Here is a 15,137-nt window from a genome sequence, read left to right on the forward strand (position 1 = left end):
TTAACAATCTAGAAATAAAAATAACTATGGAAAAAACTATATCTTAGAATTAAATACGAGCGAAAAATACAAATATTACGCTAAAACAAATTAAAAGTTACAAAATATAAAAATAATCTTAAAGTTGTAAAAAGTACAATTTTTATAAAAATATTATTTTTATATTATTTATTTTATGAAAACTATTAATTTTATAATTTAATTAAACTAATTAAACTAAATATATAAATTAAATACTAAAACTAACTTAATTAATTAAATAACAAAACCCTAATTAGGGTTTTATAATAATAATAATTAAATATACTCCGTAATTAATGCGAAACTAGGTCAAATGTGGCGTGTCTGACAGGGCCATGTGATCGCATGGTCCTCACGTTAAAAATCCATGCGATCGCATGGAGTAGATTTTCGGGCCTGAAATTGGGCTGCTACAGTACGGGCCGAGTAGATTTCTTTTATATTTTTTTTTCTGTTTTAAATAAATACAAAATATTTAAATAAAATTTATATTTTTACAAACTTAAAAATAAAAATAAAGAAACTTTATAACACTTAAATATTTAACAAACTATTAAAAATATATAATTTTTATGTTTTTCTTTTTATATTTTTGAATATATTATTTAAAACGTATTTTTACAAAAGCGAATTTTTATAAAAGTAAACTTAAAAATTAATAAATTTTTTTTTTATATATAGCGTTGCGCTTCCGGCGTTTAAGCAGAATTGTCCCCGGCAGCGGCGCCAAAAATACTTGATGTTCTGCGAGGGGTATATGAAATAGTATTATTTTTACAACGAAATACTATTAAATACGATACAATTTTACACAAGATATTTATTTATTTATAGAATGGATATACCTAAACCTTGCTACAACACTTATAGGCAGTGTACCTAATCGTACAGTAGTGTAGTTTTTAGTAAGTCCGGTTCGTTCCACAGGAAAAATTAAACAAGCTTAACGCTATATTAGTTTTTTTTTAAACTATATTTGTAAAAATACAAAAATATATATAAGTAATATTATTATTATAAAAGGAGGTTTTTACCGTTTAATGACCGGTTTGTCGATTTTAAAACTTTAGTCGCAGTTAAAACCTAATGTAAAATATTAAAAATAAATATAACTTAATTTAAAGCGTAAAGTAAATAACAATAATGAAATTGCGATAAAATAAAATTGCGATAATTAAAAAGAACGATAATTAAAAGTGCAATTAAATAAAATGACAATAAAAGTGCGATAATTAAAAGTGCAATTAAATATGAAATAAAAGAAATTATGCTTATTTAAACTTCCGTAATCATGATGTTTGACGTGTTGATTTTAGTTTATTCCTATGGGTTAATTGTCCTTTGTCCTGGATTATTCGATATGTCCATACGGATTTGTCCATAATAGTCCATCAGGCATAAATATAAAGTGCGAAAGTCTTCATCAAATTATTCTTATTCCCGAAGTCAAATATTTCAACTAATTGGGGATTCGAATTGTAACAAGGTCTTAATACTTTGTTTAATGAATGTACCAGGTTATCGATTGCGTGTAAACCAAGGTTTTACTACTTTGTTAACAATTACACCAATTACCCTTGAATGTAATCCACCCCTGTTTCAACAAGTCTATTAACTATTAATCCAGTTCCGTGTCCGGTAAAATGAACAATTATTGGTATTTATAGATATCCCGCCCACCGTACCCAGTCAAGCGTATATGGTTATATATAAATACGTCAAATTATAAGTCTATATATTAAATTAACGAGGTATCATTTAGTTAATATAAAGCCCATTAATAGCCCATAGTCTAATTTCCACAAGTGTCGTTCTTTTGTCCAAACCCCAATTATGATACAAAGCCCAATTACCCAATTTTAATGTTTAGCCCAACATCATGATTTTTTCGGCATTAAATAAGCATAATAATAACTTAGTTACGAGACATTAAATTAAAAATAACATTAACCATAACTTACAGCGATTAAAAATAGCGTAGCGTTACACGGACAGAAATTCGACTTACACCCTTACAACATTCGCTAACATACCCTTATTATTAGAAATTAAAATTAAAATTAAAATTATAATATAAATATAAATATATATACGAGTGAGAGATTGAAAGGAAAAAGATGTTAAATTCGTGCAGAATTCGATGGCTTTTATAGGCCCACGTTGCACTTTAGAGTTCCGCGAGTGCTGAGGTTTCCTTCACAAAAGTACAGCGAGTGCGGAGGTCTGAAAACAGCTCACATATTAGATCCAAAACGTGGGCTGCGTAAAATTATATTATATAATAATATATATAATTAATTATATATATTATTTTATTCTTATGCATAGTTGACTTGAAATTTTTGGTCCGTCGCGTCGAGCTTTGAGAGTTGACTTTGGTCCCGGTTCCGGATTTTCGAACGTCCTTGCGTACAATTTAATATCTTGTATTTTGCGTTTCACGTCTTGTACTCTTGTAATTTCGAGACGTTACTCATCAATAATTGGAACCACTTTGATTGTATTTTGTACTTTTGAGCTTTTTGGTCGTTTGCATCTTTAATTTGTCGAATCTGTCTTTTATCTTCACCTTTTATTATTTAAACGAATATCACTTGTAAATAGAACAATTGCAACTAAAAGCTTGTCTTTCTTTAGGGATAATGCTATGAAATATATGTTCGTTTTTAGCATTATCAAAGATAGAATAGGAAATAAAAGCTATACGGGTTATAAAAATATTAGAGGGGTTATAAATCAGAAAATGGGCAGCAGCTCGATGGTTTAGGGTGTTAGCGGGTATTCGGGAGGTTGTGGGTTCGAGCCTCGTTGTGGGCAATTCTTTTTACACAAAGCATTAAAGGGTATAAATCTTTTATTTTTATTTCTATTATTATCATTATTAGTATTATTAATGTTATTATTAATTATTATTATTACTACAAATATTATAAGTATTATTATTATTAATGCTAAAATTAGTATTAAGTATCATTCATTATTACTAATATGATTATAACTGAAATTATAATTAATATTATTAACATCATTAACAAATATGATTTTACCATTTTATTATTATTAGGATAAGTATTATTAACATTATTATTATTAATATAGATATTAGCATTGTTATTACTAAACCTATTATCACTAGTAATAAAAGTATTATTGTAGTTATTATTAGTAGCAGTATTATTAATATTATAATTATTATTACCAAAAGTATCATTTTAATGAAAACTATCAAAGTTATCATTTTTTTTTTCTTTAAACTATCTTTTTATTAAAATTAACATTTTGACTAGAGTAATTATGCTTATTAAAAATTATCATTATTAAGAATTATGATTATCTTTATTATTACTATTATTACTATCATTATCATAAATATCATTAACAATAAAATTAATATTTTACAGCTAATATTATAAATATCATTATCATTATCATTAATAAAATTATTACCCTTATTAGTAAAATCAAGTATTATAACTATTATCATTTTTAACAAAATTAATATTTTTAATGAAAATATGAATTATATATATTATTAATATAAAAAGGATATAACTAATGAATTTACATATATATATATATATATATATATATATATATATATAAAGCTGTTCGAATTCAATTATGTGTTTTAATATAATTACAAATAATATAGGTTCGTGAATCCGAGGCCAATCCTGCATTGTTCAGTATCGTCGTATGAATATTTTTACTACAAAATATTGTACTGTGAGTTTCATTACTCCCTTTTTATATATATTTCTGGGACTGAGAATACATGCGCTGCTTTTATAAATATTTTACGAAATAGACACAAGTACTTAAAATTACATTCTATGGTTGGATTATTAAACCGAATATCGCCCTTCAAGTCTGGTAACCTGAGAATTTAGGGAAATGGCCCCTGATTGACGCGAATCCTAAAGATAGATCTATGGACCTTGACAAGTCCCATTCGGGGTACGAATGCTTTAGTACTTCGAGATTATTATACAGATGAGAGGTTCTGTTTTGGGGATATTCTATGTATTAAGTTAACGTCGGTTACCAGGTGTTCAATCCACATGAATAATTTTTATCTCTATGCAGTTTGCGAAATTCCTGATATGAGAATGATGTTTATGAAATATGAAAATCTTGTGGTCTATTAAAATGATGGAAATGAATATTTATGATAAACTAATGAACTCACCAACCTTTTGGTTGACACTTGAAAGCATGTTTATTCTCAGGTATGAAAGAAATCTTCCGCTGTGCATTTGCTAATTTTAGAGATATTACTTGGAATCATTCATGACATATTTCAAAAGACGTTGCATTCTAGTCATTGAGTTCATCAAGATTATTATTAAGTCAATTATAGTTGGATATATTATGAAATAGTATGCATGCCGTCAACTTTTGATGTAATGAAAGTTTGTCTTTTAAAAATGAATGCAATGTTTGTAAAACGTATCATATAGAGGTCAAGTACCTGGCGATGTAACCAAATGTAATGTATTCGTCCAGATGGATTAGGACGGGTCCTTTCAGTCTGATATAATCACATGTGATTGAATGATATAATCACATGTGATTAACTGGTATAATCACATGTGATTGAATAGTCTAATGACATAAACATTTAATTGAATGGTATAACACTATAATCACATATGATTGCCTGTTATGCATCATATGTTGTTTTTACTGAAATATAATGTGCTAATTATGTTAAAGGAAAAGTTTATAATGCTCACGCTGGGTTATGCTTTATTGAAAACAACTCTATAGCCAAAGAAGTTTCGGATTCGGTTAAAATGTCAGACACATCAGTCTATATGTTGACATATGGAGATTTAAGAACGGGTTTCAATTGTCTTTTTATAACTTTTTTACAAAATTTCTTTGGCTGAGATGTCTTTCGGTTGGGTATCTGATAATGATAGTTTATCAGCTAAGTGGTTGCTGGTTAAATCAATGTAATACCATATAACAAATGCATAATTCATGGGAATTAATAAACTGTTTAAACATCGGTCTTTAGGAATCATAGTCACCGGCTATATTCCCCAGAGCCATCAGCATCATATATATAAAAAAGGCAGTTTTATCCACATAGTTAACTCAAGAAGATACGAAAAGTGTACGTTAAAAAGTCATCATAGCCGCCGGCTAACTTGTGCAAATTTTACTAAATACAGAAAATCTCGTTTTACTGATTAGATCTTGAGCTTAGTTAAATTGCCACTGTTAATCTGATTTGGTTTAAATTCTATTGTTTAAAACTTAAGTTTAATAGAACTTGCGGGCATAACCCAACGATTCCCCCATGTGCTTTGTGTCATGGGATAGGGAGAGGTCATGGGTTCGATCCTTAGGGATGACATAATTTTCTTTAAGCCAATTGAACACCAATAATGGTGGTATATATTGACCCTATAGGGAGGTTTTACCGGTTTTGTTCATGGACCTCTACCCAGGAACACTGCTCGAATGAATATGTTTTCGAGTACCGTCGATCGGGTTTGGGTTTTCGCCCGAACGTGTGTGTTACGTACAAATGATGAGGGTCGTTGAAATAAATGATCTACTAATACCAAAAAATCACCGTTCATAAAAAAACTTAAGTTTAATAATAATATGAATGAAACTGAGTATTGTTATATATTCAGTTTTAGGGTTAGCCACAAAAAAAGTTACGAATTCTTTTAGATTTTAATTCACTTTTCAATTTGTAATCAAGCATTATTCAATTCAATTCAAGTTTCATTTTACCTAATTAAGGTACTTCATTTTTTATATTCTCATATGTCTTTATTAAAGTTTAATTTAATGTTTTTACGTTTCTGTTCGTCTACCATTATGAACTAAACATTCATACTGGTTGCTGGGAGGAAAACTAAAACTATTTGAGAATTAAAGATGAAGTCGACGGCTGTGAGTGTCCTAGCCACCGGCTTCCTACTTAGATTTGTATAGTTTCTGATTTTTCCATAACTGTATAATTATGTTTATGTGATTGATGCATTATCTGTTTATTTCTGCCATGTTCTAGATCTTTATTTGCATGCTTAATGATTAAGTAATAAGAGTTAGGATTAACTAGTAATTAATTCTACGTAAGCTTTTACTCGATTCATCTAACTTTGGAGATTAATCACATCAATAAAGTATTTAGATTGCATGAAGTTTAGCTAAAGATCATGTGTAGTAATAAATCAAGATTAACATTAATTATGCTCATATAATAAATTAACTTTTTTTGGATTTAATCAAAGATCTCTTGCTTATATGAATTCAATTGTCAATTACATGAAAGCTTAGTTAAAAGATTGATTTTCAACTAGTGACTTGAATTGATTTGATTAGGTTTATCAGCTTATCTATTTGTCAGTCTGGTTGAATGTTGCCTTAGTCCACACCACAAGATTAAGAATACATTTATCATGTGATTGTTTGAATGATGTGAGTTAGGATATTGACTTTGAACACTCACTTAGTTAATATATGCTTTGAGAACTTTATGTGATAACTAACTTAACCTTTTTAGGGATGATGATTGGTCTACGATTATTGTTTTGTTATTTATTAATATGAGTAATGGAACTATCTAATAATGATTCTCTTATAATCTTTCTAGTCCTAGTAACCACTTGTTTCTTAATTGCGTTTATTTCTTTTTATTTTACTTTAATAAATTTAAATTCAACTTAAATCACATTCTATCTTTATCAAGATAGTCTTATTAAAGTTAGATCAAAGACAGTTTATAACAATAATAATAAATAAACATTTAACGTTATAAATAAGAACAACTTATATCTGCTACCCGTGATCTCATGGGACGATACCTAATTTACTAATTGCTATACTACCTTGATCGAGTTTTGTTGCTCATTAGGGTGTTAAAAGTGAAAAGTAAATTAGATAATATAGATTTAAAAGTTGAGAATAAAGCTAAGCACTTCGCACACTTTTGCACATCAGTACCACCAACTTGTCAACTTCATCATAATCCTTCTCCTTATTCTCTAACATTTTAACATCTTCATCATACTCGTTCTTCTCCTCAATAACCTCCTAAGATAAAAGATGAAATGTTGGAGGGGTTAAACTCTTAAATGTTGGTGTATTATGAACATGTGATACTGGAAGAGTTTATGATATTGTGGGTGCATTAAGTAAAGAAATAATTTCACAACATTCAACAACCTCATTGACTTTGGTATCAAATCATTGTGTTAAAGAAGCATTCTCTTATGCATTTACGTTTTCTTCAACATCTTCAACAACAGCAACTTCACCTTCACCAACTTCTTCATCTTCACTAGACACCATCACCAACTTCTTCATCTTTACCAGCAGCATCGTCGAAACCCATACGGATTTCTTCATCGTCAGACTCAGATTTATTCTCAACTTCATCATATTTAACCTCATCATCTTGATAATTATCATCAGACTCAGTCGTTTGTTCATCATCATCATCAGACTTAGCTTTACCCTCATCAATTTTATCAGAATAAATTTCATCATCCTCATTCTTTTTCTCACCATCCTCATCCTCATCATTTTTCTCATCGTCATCAGCATTAATTTCATCATCAATCTTCACATCACCTGTAGTGACCCGAACTTTTCCATGTTTATATATATTAATTGAGATTGATATTTACATGATTAAATGTTTCCAACATGTTAAGCAATCAAACTTGTTAAGACTTGATTAATTGAAATATGTTTCATATAGACAATTGACCACCCAAGTTGATCGGTGATTCACGAACGTTAAAACTTGTAAAAACTATATGATGACATATATATGGATATATATATATATATAGTTAACATGATACTATGATAATAAAACATATCATAAAGTATATTAATAATGAACTACATATGTAAAAACAAGACTACTAACTTAATGATTTTTAAACGAGACATATATGTAACGATTATCGTTGTAAAGACATTTAATGTATATATATCATATTAAGAGATATTCATACATGATAATATCATGATAATATAATAATTTAAAATCTCATTTGATATTATAAACATTGGGTTAACAACATTTAACAAGATCGTTAACCTAAAGGTTTCAAAACAACACTTACATGTAACGACTAACGATGACTTAACGACTCAGTTAAAATGTATATACATGTAGTGTTTTAATATGTATTTATACACTTTTGAAAGACTTCAATACACTTATCAAAATACTTCTACTTAACAAAAATGCTTACAATTACATCCTCGTTCAGTTTCATCAACAATTCTACTCGTATGCACCCGTATTCGTACTCGTACAATACACAGCTTTTAGATGTATGTACTATTGGTATATACACTCCAATGATCAGCTCTTAGCAGCCCATGTGAGTCACCTAACACATGTGGGAACCATCATTTGGCAACTAGCATGAAATATCTCATAAAATTACAAAAATATGAGTAATCATTCATGACTTATTTACATGAAAACAAAATTACATATCCTTTATATCTAATCCATACACCAACGACCAAAAACACCTACAAACACTTTCATTCTTCAATTTTCTTCATCTAATTGATCTCTCTCAAGTTCTATCTTCAAGTTCTAAGTGTTCTTCATAAATTCCAAAAGTTCTAGTTTCATAAAATCAAGAATACTTTCAAGTTTGCTAGCTCACTTCCAATCTTGTAAGGTGATCATCCAACCTCAAGAAATCTTTGTTTCTTACAGTAGGTTATCATTCTAATACAAGGTAATAATCATATTCAAACTTTGGTTCAATTTCTATAACTATAACAATCTTATTTCAAGTGATGATCTTACTTGAACTTGTTTTCGTGTCATGATTCTGCTTCAAGAACTTCGAGCCATCCAAGGATCCATTGAAGCTAGATCCATTTTTCTCTTTTCCAGTAGGTTTATCCAAGGAAATTAAGGTAGTAATGATGTTCATAACATCATTCGATTCATACATATAAAGCTATCTTATTCGAAGGTTTAAACTTGTAATCACTAGAACATAGTTTAGTTAATTCTAAACTTGTTCGCAAACTAAAGTTAATCCTTCTAACTTGACTTTTAAAATCAACTAAACACATGTTCTATATCTATATGATATGCTAACTTAATGATTTAAAACCTGGAAACACGAAAAACACCGTAAAACCGGATTTACGCCGTCGTAGTAACACCGCGGGCTGTTTTGGGTTAGTTAATTAAAAACTATGATAAACTTTGATTTAAAAGTTGTTATTCTGAGAAAATGATTTTTATTATGAACATGAAACTATATCCAAAAATTATGGTTAAACTCAAAGTGGAAGTATGTTTTCTAAAATGGTCATCTAGACGTCGTTCTTTCGACTGAAATGACTACCTTTACAAAAACGACTTGTAACTTATTTTTCCGACTATAAACCTATACTTTTTCTGTTTAGATTCATAAAATAGAGTTCAATATGAAATCATAGCAATTTGATTCACTCAAAACGGATTTAAAATGAAGAAGTTATGGGTAAAACAAGATTGGATAATTTTTCTCATTTTAGCTACGTGAAAATTGGTAACAAATCTATTCCAACCATAACTTAATCAACTTGTATTGTATATTATGTAATCTTGAGATACCATAGACACGTATACAATGTTTCGACCTATCATGTCGACACATCTATATATATTTCGGAACAACCATAGACACTCTATATGTGAATGTTGGAGTTAGCTATACAGGGTTGAGGTTGATTCCAAAATATATATAGTTTGAGTTGTGATCAATACTGAGATACGTATACACTGGGTCGTGGATTGATTCAAGATAATATTTATCGATTTATTTCTGTACATCTAACTGTGGACAACTAGTTATAGGTTACTAACGAGGACAGCTGACTTAATAAACTTAAAACATCAAAATATATTAAAAGTGTTGTAAATATATTTTGAACATACTTTAATATATATGTATATATTGTTATAGGTTCGTGAATCAACAGTGGCCAAGTCTTACTTCCCGACGAAGTAAAAATCTGTGAAAGTGAGTTATAGTCCCACTTTTAAAATCTAATATTTTTGGGATGAGAATACATGCAGGTTTTATAAATGATTTACAAAATAGACACAAGTACGTGAAACTACATTCTATGGTTGAATTATCGAAATCGAATATGCCCCTTTTTATTAAGTCTGGTAATCTAAGAATTAGGGAACAGACACCCTAATTGACGCGAATCCTAAAGATAGATCTATTGGGCCTAACAAACCCCATCCAAAGTACCGGATGCTTTAGTACTTCGAAATTTATATCATATCCGAAGGGTGTCCCGGAATGATGGGGATATTCTTATATATGCATCTTGTTATTGTCGGTTACCAGGTGTTCACCATATGAATGATTTTTATCTCTATGTATGAGATGTGTATTGAAATATGAAATCTTGTGGTCTGTTATTATGATTTGATATATATAGGTTAAACCTATAACTCACCAACATTTTTGTTGACGTTTTAAGCATGTTTATTCTCAGGTGATTATTAAGAGCTTCCGCTATTGCATACTTAAATAAGGACGAGAATTGGAGTCCATGCTTGTATGATATTGTGTAAAAACTGCATTCAAGAAACTTATTTTGTTGTAACATATTTGTATTGTAAACCATTATGTAATGGTCGTGTGTAAACAGGATATTTTAGATTATCATTATTTGATAATCTACGTAAAGCTTTTTAAACCTTTATTGATGAAATAAAGGTTATGGTTTGTTTTAAAATGAATGCAGTCTTTGAAAAACGTCTCATATAGAGGTCAAAACCTCGCAACGAAATCAATTAATATGGAACGTTTTTAATCAATAAGAACGGGACATTTCAGTTGGTATCAGAGCGTTGGTCTTAGAGAACCAGAAAATTTGCATTAGTGTGTCTTATCGAGTTTGTTAGGATGCATTAGTGAGTCTGGACTTCGACCGTGTTTTCTTTAAAAATGATTGCTTAACATTTTTGTTGGAAACTATATATTTTTAACATATGAATATTATGTGATATATTAATCTCTTAACGTGTTTGATATTATGTGATAGATGTCTACCTCTAGAACAAGTCCCATTGACTCACCTAATAATAATGAAGAGTCAAATGTAAATTGGAATGATTTGTGGACTGATTCACAAGTTCCCGAAGAGGAACCGGAAGAAGAGTCGGAACCGGAAGAAGAATCGGAACCGGAAGAAGAATCGGAACCGGATGAAGAAATAGAACCGGTGGGGGAAATAATAAAACGGTTAAGTAAAAGAAAATCCTCAACCAACCGACCAAAGTTAATTATGGTCAATGGTGTTTCCGCCAAGGAAGCAAAATATTGGGAGGATTACCAATTCTCCGATGAATCGGATTCTGACGAGAATTTCGATGATGTTATAGAAATTACCCCAACTGAATTTAAAAAGGCAAAAGAAAATAATAAGGGAAAGGGCATAAAAATAGAGAAATCTAATTCCAACCCCGATGAACTTTATATGTATCGTCAACCCCCGAAGTCCTTAAGTTGTAACAATGACCCGGGAACCTCTAAACCACCAGGTTTTTCTAAACCAATGTGGACAACGACGGCTCATATTAGGGGAACATCATATATCCCTAGAAACTTGGAAAAACGAACCAAAACCGAAGAAGAAGAAACGAGCGAGTCGGAATAAGATAGTTGTATTCGTGTGGTGTAATATATGTAATATAGTGTTCTTATGCTTTATGTTATATGTAAAAATTGCTTGTATTAATAAGTATTTTTTTTTATGAAACTAACTCTTGTCTATTTTACAGTTTAAAAACACAAAATGGATAGACAACCCAATATTTTAAGAGACCTACCCGGAGACATGATTGATGAAATCTTGTCTAGAGTCGGCCAGAATTCTTCGGCACAACTATTTAAGGCGAGATCAGTTTGTAAGACATTCGAAGAACGTTCCAAGAATGTCTTGGTTTATAAGAGACTTTCGTTTGAAAGATGGGGGATATCACATTGGGAAACCCATAAGTTACGATGTGTTTACTTTGACGCATATATTGCGGGGAACCCAAATGCTATTTTACGCAACGGGTTAAGAAATTATTTTGACTCAATATATCCGAATATTGGACTTCGTGATTTAGAAAAAGCGGCTAACATGCAACATAAAGAAGCATGTTATGCTTACGGATTAGTAATGTTCGCTTCTCACCAAAGTGAGAACAAGAACATCGGGCTACAACTATTAAACAAAACGTTTCCACAAGTGACGGAGTCGGTAATTGGGGTAAGAAATGAGGTTTTTAGATTATTACGGGACTGTTGGACATTACGTAACCCTCGTCCCTTTGATGACGTTACAACACGCTGTCTTATCAACGGCCATAACGGTTATGTTGCACAAGACCAAGGATGGGAAGTAGTCCTAGTAAAACCAGAATGCATGACTTGTTTCTGGACGTATGAATTACGTGTCTTTATTGCCTTTGCTGAACGACTTGTGTACTAGCTAGAATTGTCTTCACAACTATCTTGTATCAAAGTTATTGTGTGCTATATTTCATGCTTTATGTAAAATAAGCGGTATTGTAAGTTTGTAAAATATTGTATAAAAGTTTGAACGCGAAATATTATTATAATCAGTTTTTCATATAGAATTGTAGTAGTTGAATTGTATATTAGCTACTAAGTATGAACTTAACGGGTAGGTACTACCCGAATTTAAACTTATAAAACGCTAATATGAAGAAAAAGCTTTTATAAATGAGTTCATATTATGCTACGAAATACTATTAACTACTCTTAATATTCTGTATGATTAACTTGTTCCATTTGACTATTTTGAAGGAAATGGCACCGACTACTCGACACACCGTGAATATGAATGAAGAGGAATTCCGTACTTTTCTAGCTTCAAACATAGCCGCAGTACAGGCTGCGCTACATACCAATAATAACCTTGGATCTAGCAGTACAGGAAATTGTGTAGGATGCACCTACAAAGAATTCACTGCCTGCAAACCTTTGGAATTTGATGGAACCGAAGGACCGATCGGATTGAAACGGTGGACCGAGAAGGTCGAATCGGTGTTTGCCATAAGTAAGTGTACTGAAGAGGACAAAGTGAAGTACGCTACGCATACCTTCACAGGTTCTGCGTTAACATGGTGGAATACCTATCTAGAGCAAGTGGGACAAGACGATGCGTACGCACTACCGTGGTCAGCATTCAAGCACTTGATGAACGAGAAGTACCGTCCCAGAACCGAGGTCAATAAGCTCAAGACAGAACTTAGAGGGTTACGAACCCAAGGATTTGATATTACCACGTACGAAAGACGATTCACAGAATTGTGCCTATTGTGTCCGGGAGCATTCGAAGATGAGGAAGAGAAGATCGACGCGTTTGTGAAAGGATTACCGGAAAGAATCCAAGAAGATATAAGTTCACACGAGCCCGCCTCCATACAACAGGCATGTAGAATGGCTCACAAACTAGTGAACCAGATTGAAGAAAGAATTAAAGAACAGACTGCTGAAGAGGCCAATGTGAAGCAAGTCAAAAGAAAGTGGGAGGAAAACGGTGATAAGAATCACCAATACAACAACAACAGCAATTACAACAATAATCGCAGCAATTATCCCAACAATCGCAACATCAATCGCAACTACAACAAACGGCCCAACAACAACAGCAACTACAACAATCATCCCAACAAAAATAATAACCGCAACAACAACAACAATCAGAAGCAGCTATGCCAAAGGTGTGAAAAGAATCACTCGGGGTTCTGCACCAAATTTTGCAACAAGTGTAAAAGAAATGGTCATAGCGCGGCGAAGTGTGAGGTCTACGGACCAGGGGTTAATAGAACGAAAGGAACAAATGGTGTCGGAACGAGTAATGGCGGAGCAAGTAGTGTCGGAGCAAGTTATGCCAATGTAGTTTGTTATAAATGTGGAAAACCAGGCCACATTATTAGAAATTGCCCGAACCAGGAGAACACGAATGGACAAGGCCGTGGAAGAGTTTTCAATATTAATGCGGTAGAGGCACAGGAAGACCCGGAGCTTGTTACGGGTACGTTTCTTATTGACAATAAATCTGCTTACGTTTTATTTGATTCGGGTGCTGATAGAAGCTATATGAGTAGAGATTTTTGTGCTAAATTAAGTTGTCCATTGACGCCTTTGGATAGTAAATTTTTACTCGAATTAGCAAATGGTAAATTAATTTCAGCAGATAATATATGTCGGAATCGAGAAATTAAACTGGTTAGCGAAACATTTAAGATTGATTTGATACCAGTAGAGTTAGGGAGTTTTGATGTGATAATCGGTATGGACTGGTTGAAAGAAGTGAAAGCGGAGATCGTTTGTTACAAAAATGCAATTCGCATTATACGAGAAAAAGGAAAACCCTTAATGGTGTACGGAGAAAAGGGCAACACGAAGCTACATCTTATTAGTAATTTGAAGGCACAAAAACTAATAAGAAAAGGTTGCTATGCTGTTCTAGCACACGTCGAGAAAGTACAAACTGAAGAAAAGAGCATCAATGATGTTCCCATTGCAAAAGAATTTCCCGATGTATTTCCGAAAGAATTACCGGGATTACCCCCACATCGATCCGTTGAATTTCAAATAGATCTTGTACCAGGAGCTGCACCAATAGCTCGTGCTCCTTACAGACTCGCACCCAGCGAGATGAAAGAACTGCAAAGCCAATTACAAGAACTTTTAGAGCGTGGTTTCATTCGACCAAGCACATCACCGTGGGGAGCTCCTGTTTTGTTTGTCAAGAAGAAAGATGGTACATTCAGGTTGTGTATCGACTACCGAGAGTTGAACAAACTTACCATCAAGAACCGCTACCCACTACCGAGAATCGACGACTTATTTGATCAACTACAAGGCTCGTCTGTTTATTCAAAGATTGACTTACGTTCCGGGTATCATCAAATGAGGGTGAAAGAAGATGATATTCCAAAGACTGCTTTCAGAACACGTTACGGTCATTACGAGTTTATGGTCATGCCGTTTGGTTTAACTAATGCACCAGCTGTGTTCATGGACCTTATGAACCGAGTGTGTGGACCATACCTTGACAAGTTTGTCATTGTT

This window comes from Rutidosis leptorrhynchoides, chromosome 9 (genome assembly GCF_046630445.1).
Source record: "Rutidosis leptorrhynchoides isolate AG116_Rl617_1_P2 chromosome 9, CSIRO_AGI_Rlap_v1, whole genome shotgun sequence".
Taxonomy (NCBI): Eukaryota; Viridiplantae; Streptophyta; class Magnoliopsida; order Asterales; family Asteraceae; genus Rutidosis; species Rutidosis leptorrhynchoides.